Source organism: Protobothrops mucrosquamatus, unplaced genomic scaffold, assembly GCF_001527695.2.
Source record: "Protobothrops mucrosquamatus isolate PMUCROS unplaced genomic scaffold, P.Mucros_1.0 scaffold2689, whole genome shotgun sequence".
Taxonomy (NCBI): domain Eukaryota; kingdom Metazoa; phylum Chordata; class Lepidosauria; order Squamata; family Viperidae; genus Protobothrops; species Protobothrops mucrosquamatus.
This window is the reverse complement of record NW_015388735.1, coordinates 143415-152122: the sequence shown is the minus strand read 5'-3', so window position 1 is coordinate 152122 and position 8708 is coordinate 143415.

The window sequence follows — 8708 nt, the reverse complement described above, 5'->3', positions numbered from 1 at the left end:
ATCCAGCCACAATGTATCTTCACCACTATCCGAAACACCTGGCTCCTGGCCAATCTCAGAAACACCCAGCTCCTGGTCAATCTCTTCTCCGTCGGGAGACACCTGAGGCATTGTCAGAGAGGAGGGTCCTGGAGAGGGAGGCCTGGCCATCTCCTCTCCTTCATGTTCGGAGCCTTCTTCCTCCGATAAGAGGGGCGCACAAGACGGAGCCACAACAGGCAACTGATTCATATTTATGATGGTCACAGTGTCCCAGGGTCATGTGAAGTGACCAAAACCTGCTGCAACCACCCAGCAGAGGAGGGGGGGAATAAAAACCAAACACCCCCTGTTGTGTCCTGGGCCTGATGAGGAAACTCAGCAGGCCCAGAAATGTTGCAAATGGTCCCGGGCATTCTAAAAGCTGCCCGGGATCAGACAGAGCGGCGCCAGCCTTGTGCGCATGCACAAGGCACAAAGAAAGAAGAATTCCTATTGGTTCACTCTGTCCGGGTTTCAAGCCCTATAAAAGGCCTGCGTGCCTTTTGCTGCTTGCTTGGTGTTGGAGAAGGAGAATAAAGTGTTGTTACTTGTCACCATGTGTCTTCATCATTCGCACGCAAACGAAGGATTTAACACTGGCGACGAAGGTGGGATCCTCTGCAAGCTTAAGAAAATGATTTAAGGACTTACCCAGGAAGTCCTGACGAGGGGAAGACGGCGTCTGCATCAGCGTCTCAGCCTGCCAGTACAGCATTGCTGGGGGGTGAGCTCGGCTAAAGGACCCTTTCCCAAACATCAGCTTGCAGAGGAAGCGATTGGTGAAGGTCGTAAACTTTACGATGTCGAAGATTGGCCGCTTGACTGATTTTGATGTCTCCCACCCACAGAGATGGAATTCCTACGTAGCATGGGTGGAGAACTACTTTAGAATAAATCAGATAAGAGAAGATGGCCTGAAGGCAGCAACTCTTTTGTGTGCCTGTGGACAAGAAGCTTTTGACATCGCAGAAAATCTGGTGGCCCCTGCACCTCTGGAGTCAGTAACATATGCTGATTTAAAAAAGATGTTGAAGGAACACTTCCAGCCGAAGTTATCCGTCATCGCTTGGAGGCACGCGTTCGAGCAGAGAGACCAGAGGCCGGGTGAATCTGCTGCGGACTTTATTGCTGCCTTAAGGCAAGCGGCCAGGCCTTGTGAGTTCAAGGATCTGGAAGAGTGAGCTGCAAGCCTTCTTGGGGCTCTTAAATTTTTACCATGCATTTCTCCCACATAAGGCTGCAGTGGCAGAGCCGTTACACAGGCTCTTAGACAAGCAGGCTCCATGGCAGTGGACTAAAGTCCATGACAGGAGCTTCAATGAGGTTAAGGCCTTGCTCACTTCCAATGCTGTTTTAGCGCATTTCAATGAGCAACTGCCTGTTTGCATCGCATGCAATGCATCTCCTTATGGGGTGGGAGCAGTACTTAGTCATCTGAAGGCTGATGGGACACAAGTCCCTGTGGCCTATTATTCAAGGACTCTGTCATCTGCAGAGCGAAATTACGCTCAGATTGACAGAGAAGCCTTGGCCATAGTGGCTGGCATAAAGAAATTCCATGATTTCTTATATGGCCGCCACTTTACGGTCTATACAGACCATAAGCCTCTGCTGGGTTTGTTTACCACCAACAAACAGACACCACATATCATTTCTCCTCATATGCTGAGATGGTCCATTTTCATGTCAGCATATGACTACACTCTAGTTCAAAAACCTGGAAAAGAGATGGGTCATGCAGATCGCCTAAGCAGATTACCTCTGAAACAGGTAGAGCCAGACCCTGCTCCTGCCATTAATATTCTTTCCATTCAGGAGCTGCCTGAACCTCCCCTCAATGCTAGGGACGTGGCTGCAGAAACTGCCACTGATCACACGCTTGCACACGTGCTGACATGGGTGTTGTCAGGATGGCCTGACGTGTCCAGATGCGACATTTCAAAGTTTTTGGCAAAGGAGACACACACTGTCTACCTTTAATGGGTGCCTTTTATGGGGGAGTAGAGTAGTTATCCCAGCCTCACTGAGGTCTAGGGTCTTGTCCTCTCTGCATGAGGGACATCCAGGCATTGTGAGCATGAAAGCGCTTGCATGCAGCCATCTTTGGTGGCCTGGGCTTGATAAAGCTATCAAGGCTCAGGTGCACGGGTGCCAAGTGTGCCAACAATCACGGCCTGAAATGCCTCAGGCCCCTGTACACAAGTGGGAGGAGACACACACCCCTTGGTCAAGGGTACATTTAGATTATGCTGGGCCCTTCCAGGGGCAATTCTTCCTTATCCTTGTGGATAGCCATTCCAAGTGGCTAGAGGTTGTACCTGTCTCCTCCACTACTACTGCCAGGACTATCCAGGTGCTAAGAGGAATCTTTGCAACCCATGGCCTTCCAGATGTTCTTGTCTCTGACAATGGTCCTCAACCTGATCCGGCATGCAACATCAGCTCCCTTTCACCCTTCCACCAATGGGCAAGCGGAAAGAATGGTGCACACCACCAAAGACGCACTCAAACGACTAACACACGGCAGCTGGCATCACAGGTTAGCAGATTTTCTTCTTGCACACCGTACCACACCATGCACTGCCACCGGGAAGAGCCCAGCTGAACTCCGCTGGGGTCACCGCCTCATTACTAAGTTGGATAGACTGCATCCTGACCGGGTGGCTTCACAGGTGTCACAGCCGCGGGAACCTAGGAGACTTCAGGTGGGCGATCCAGTCTGGGCTAGGAACTATGGTCCTGGACATCTCTGGGTCCCTTCTGTCATCTGTAAGATCTCTGGACCTCTATCATACGAAGTGACCTTGGGAGATGGCCGCGTCCTGCGGCGTCACATCGATCAACTGCGCTGGCGGTTGTCCCATGATGTTTCCACCCCTGCCTCCGCTCTTGGGGGGGAGGGGGCCCAGGAGTCAGATTGCATTTCAGGTCAACATTTGGAGACCCCACCTCATTGCTCCTGGGAATTACTGCAGGACGCTAGGGATTTCCCAGGGGTGGCGCAAGGGCATCCTCACGGTTCAGCTATTGCGCCGAACAGGGAGTCATGCGTATCCGCAAGAGCTCCAAACAGGGATTCACCTGAGGAGGGGTTTGCCATAGAGGCGGCTCCTGACTCTGGCACTTCGGCCACAGGGGACTGGAGCTATTGGGGCACTCCTGCAACGCAGGTCACGTCCGAGACTGGTCGCGGGCTCGAGGGACTAAGTTCCCTGGAGCCATCCAGGGTAGTTGGGGAATCCTCAGCCAATTCAGAGGGTTGGGGAATTTCAGCTGCTCTAACGGAGCCTGGGAAGAGCCCTGGCAACTCTGCCAGCACGCCTCACCAGGGGTCACCTGCAAAATTTGTGCATAAAAGTCCTGGTCTAGCAAGCTCACCAGATGGGCCGGTAGGCCAGGCGCCCTTAAGTACAAGTCCTGGTCTGCCTACCCGGGCAGGTGAGCTGACAGGCCAGGCACCCTCCCTAACCTTTCGTAGGTCACAATGGGCTAAGGCCCCTCCTAAGCATCTAGGCAAATATGTGAGGTACCTGTCAGTACAAGGGACCTTACAGGTCTAGGTTGAGGAGATGGGACCTATGTTGGGTAGAAGATAGACACATGAAGTCCACATTAAAGGATGGGTTGGTTAGCTAACCCTATTAGTTATAAGAAGGGTGTCTGCATGTGAGCAGAATATTATTTTCTTTTATTTTATTATTATTGTAAAGAAAATTGGAATTGTGTGTGTTCTATCCAGGGGGGAGGGGTGTTGTGTCCTGGGCCTGATGAGGAAACTCAGCAGGCCCAGAAATGTTGCAAATGGTCCCGGGCATTCTAAAAGCTGCCCGGGACCATACAGAGCGGCGCCAGCCTTGCGCACATGCGCAAGGCGCGAAGAAAGAAGAATTCCTATTGGTTCACTCTGTCTGGGTTTCAAGCCCTATAAAAGGCCTGCGTGCCTTTTGCTGCTTGCTTGGTGTTGGAGAAGGAGAATAAAGTGTTGTTACTTGTCACCATGTGTCTTCATCATTCGCACGAGAACGAAGGATTTAACACCCCCCCCACCCCCGCTACCAATCCTCAACAGAAATGCTCACAACAATGAAAACCTCGGACAAGAGGAAGAGCGCCACCAGGCGGGCAGGCAGGTGTCTTGCTCGGCTGTGGCTTGGGGGGGCACTTTTTTCAGTGCCACTGTAACTTCGAACAGTCACTAAGCGAACTGTTGTAAGTCGAGGACTACCTGTACTATATCACTTTTTTCCTCTTTTTTTTTTTGGTCATCAAGTTTTTGACACCTTGCTAGGCGACTGGTGGTACTCGGATATTGCCGTATCCTAAAAGTGGCACAATGGGTGAAAAGGTTGAAAAGCCCTGTTCTAGTGAGCATCACCAATAATCTTTCTTGGTCCTTGGATTTTTGTAAAGCTAGACTAATGTCCATGCAGGGCTCTAATCTGAATGATCTGGATGTTCCTAAATATTATTTTGCTAACGTGTAATCAAGGATACTGTACAATACTTTGCATGCCCTGTTAAGTCTCCTTTCTCTGATATTGGTAATAGATTAATCTTTTCCAGTCTCTTTGCCATTTTGTCTTTCTCCAGATTTGCTGGCATCATTTGGTTAGAACCTTTACAGATTCTTCTCCTGTAGCTTGCTGCTTTTATGTGGAGATTCTATCAATTGTTTTAGCCTTCCCACTTGATAATATTCAAAGTGTTGATTTAACTTCATATTTTAGACCTAGAGAGTCTTGGAAATAACTTGAAGAATTTATTCGTTGCAGAGGTCCCTAAATTCATCCCATCTTTGTTTGATCTTCTTTGAATCAATTGCTATATGTACATTGACATTCTTTATCATGTTAATTTAAACCTCCTTTTGAGTTTGGAAATATTTTGAAAGACTTTCCTTGGGTTTCTGTCTTCAGTGTCTTTGCAGATATAATGACAAATACTGTTTCTTGTCTCTTTAACAGTTCTCTGAAAATCTTGGTTAAGTTTCTTCCTAAGATATTTGTCTTTCTTGGCTTTGTTTCTCTTTGCTTCCTGGTAAATTGCACCCTTTTTCTGAAATCCAGCTTGTTTTCTTCTGTTTCTTCATCTTTGGCCATCTCTTGTTACATAATCCTTAACAACCTCTTTAAGTTTATTCCACTAGTTTCTGTAGCTACTTGATCAATGAGGTTCAGGATTTCAAATGTTCTCCTTAAAGGGTAGGGATATGTTCAAGATTATATTATGGAAACTGGATGGCTTTGCTTTTCTATTGTATTTGATTTGGAATTTGCACAATATTGGTTGTATGAAGACTGTGCTAGCAATGAAGACATTATAGGACTGGCAGACAGAGATATGTCAATTTCCTGCTTAATTTCTGTTTCCTAGACTATACAAACCAGCTGTGTTTTCTTTCCTATATCTGCAGCTTCCAACCACAATCAGCACATGTAGCTTGCATGTTCTATCTATAAATTTCAAATTAAACTTAACCATTACACTCCTCCTCCTCCTCCTCCTCCTCCTCCTCCTCCTCCTCCTCCTCCTCCTCCTCCTCCTCCTCCTCTTCTTCTTCTTCTTCTTCTTCTTCTTCTTCTTCTTCTTCTTCTTCTTCTTCTTCTTCTTCTTCTTCTTCTTCTTCTTCTTCTTCTTCTTCTTCTTCTTCTTCTTCTTCTTCTTCTTCTTCTGTCTCAGTGATTGGAGCATGAACTTAGATAATAATATCAAAGCATTCTCCATGATGTCCTATTAAATTTACTTGGTTACTAATTATGTCGTTCCCAAGTACAGGTAGTCCTCTACTTACAACCAGTCACTTAATGACCATTCAAAGCTCTGCCAGACTCTGACAGGTATTTCCAACCCAGATTTGAGATTCCAAAAGTCAGGCCCCCTCTTCAGTCATAATTTGAGGACTATTCCTTCCTATGAAAGCAAGGGCATTCCTTCTTTGCTTTTCATGTCCTGAATAGTTAATAGTATGATCTTCTGGTTCTCCAATCCATTTCAATTTACTGATGCCTAATATGTTATTTATATGCAATTAATTTCATATCACTGTATTAAGCTTTTCCGTCTTCATGACTCTTGCATGCCGTGTTCCCACTGTCAATTCTTCTTTGCAGCTTCAGATTTTCTTTTCCTGCATGACAACATCAGCAACTAAACATCTGGAAGGCCACTTCTAATCTAACCCCATTGTAAACATAATTAGTGCTCAGAAACATCCTCACTAGTATGTCAGGTACAATTTGACCTGGGGTGTTCGTCATCCAGACATTATGTCTTGAGTCACTTTATCTTATTTATTTATTTATCCATGTTTTCGCCGAGCCCTGAAGGCCCATCTATTCCGTGCGGCCGGCCTGGCGTAGTTTGATTATGTTTTAGTGGGGGTTTTGTATGGGGTACTTTTAGAGCAGGCCTGTTATTTAATTTGATTTTAGAACAGAAACTTGTGTATATTTATCGTGGTTTTTTATTATCGCCTGTTCACCGCCCTGAGTCCCGTAAGGGAGATAGGGCGGTATATAAATTCAATAATAATAATAATAATAATAATAATAATAATAATAATAATAATAATGTGGTTTTTCCTATTAAAATGCAGAAGTGGCTGACCATTGCCTTCTCCAACACAGCTTAAAATGATGTCTTTCCTGTTGTGGTTAAGGTGAACAGTCATCTCCAGCATCTTCCTGTATCACTGTTGCTGAATTTAGGTGTCTGCTCTCTTTAGCTGGGTAGTCGGAGTGACCTTAGGTGACCTTAATGGAAGAATACACTTGGCATACATTCCCTCCAAGGAAAACCACTTCCCCTGCTATAATGAGGCTGGATTCAAGGATGTCTACTGTTAGAAAAAGGGTAAATCCTTGGTTCCAGATAACTTCTACATAACCTTAATATTCCGCCCTCTCAATCAAGCAAACTCAAATAAAAACCTTTAATTCTCATTTTGGATGCCACCTGAAAAACAAAAGGCCAATATCTGAAAATCTGTCAATTAAATGTTGCCGTATGGGAGAGTCGGCTCTGCTCTGTCCTCTTCAAGAATTCTGTATTTATTTCTTCTTCTCCTCCTCCTCATGCTGATGGATTTTTTTTCAGTTGACCTTGTCGTGTAATTACTGAGTGTGCTTGTTCCTCATTTGCTGTTCTTCTCCTTTTCCTCTTCTTTAAGGTTAATGTTTCTGAAGTGAATTCTTTTGCAAATGTCAGTTTTTCTGTGTCTGGTGATATATCTCTCTTTTGCCTTTGGCCAGTGCCATGATGGATACAAAAAGATTGGCACTCAGAATGAGTTTGTTATTGGTGTATTTACTTAATTTCCAATTACATTTTTATTTGTTTTTTTTCTCTAGACCAGTGTTTTTCACCCTTGTCAATTTTAAGATGTGTGGACTTCAACTCCCAGAATGCCTCAACTAGCACATACAGACTTCATCCAGTTAAAGTCCACACATCTGAAAGTTGCCAAGGTTGAGTGATGCTACATTAGACAATTAAGGTAGCCTCCATGGCAATGGTGGGGGAGGGAACAACCCTGTGAGATAGGTTGGGCTCGGAGAGAATGTCTACTCCAAAGTCACCAAACAAGGATCTGAACTTGGATCCCCCAATCCTGTTTCAACACTGTTGTGTCCTGAGCCTGCAGAAGCAGGCTCGAGACGATGCAAGAGTCCCGGGCATTTGCAAAAGCTGCCCGGGACCAGACTGAGCGGCGCCGGCCTTGCGCGCATGCACAAGGCGGGAAAAGACTGCCTGCTATTGACTTCCGGTTTGAGTTCCTGTGCCGATGGCGGCTTTTTCTTTCGCCGCCTGCCCCAAGGACGCGTAAAAGCCGCAGGAGCAGCGTCAAACAGCTGCTCCGCGGCTTGAATCCCCTTCCCCGGGCAAAGGGGAGGGGGGAGAGTCTCTCTGATAGGGGTAGAACTCCTGAGCTCCCACAGTTTTACAGCTGTGGGGGTGGAGGTGAGTTCCCCCGGAGTCAGGGACTTTTCTCCACGCTTTGGGCTGCCTCCGTTCCAAGAACGAAGCCAGACACGGACTCATCCTCTGCTTAAAGGAGATCGTGAGTAGATTTTGGAGCAGACAGAGTGATCCAGGTGCTTGAGAGAGGCATGATAAGAGCCTTCAGCTCTGACTTTAATAACTTCTCCATCAAGATTAAAGTTTAAGAAGGAGAAAAAAAAAAAGAGGAAAAATGGCCGCGGAAGGGCGTTTTGCTCTTTAATAGAGACTTTCACTTATGGAGGACTTTCACTTTGGCTTTCACTTTCTGCTGGATTATCATTGTTATAGAGTTACTGGACTGTAGGTGAACAAAATATCTGTTTTTGCTTTTTTCTTTTGTGGCAGTTTTAAAAAAGAAGAACTTTATGGGACATTGTATTATACAAATTAAATTTGAGAAGAAGGGTGTGAAAGTAAAATGGCTTCAAAGCGGGGGGGAAATTTTCCTCCTCCTCAGAAAGGCTTGAGCTCTTCTTCTCCAGCTATGCAGATATCACAGCAAACAAAACCTACTCCTCCACCCTCTCCTCCATTGCCAGCTTTAACACTGAAAGATTTACAAGATGCTTTAAAAGACACTGTTAAACAGTTTGAAAAGAAACTTGAGGAGAAACTTGAGGAAAAACTGGAAGAAAAAAATGTTGAGTTGAGAGATGATATAGTGTTTGCATTGCAAGCCTTGGCTG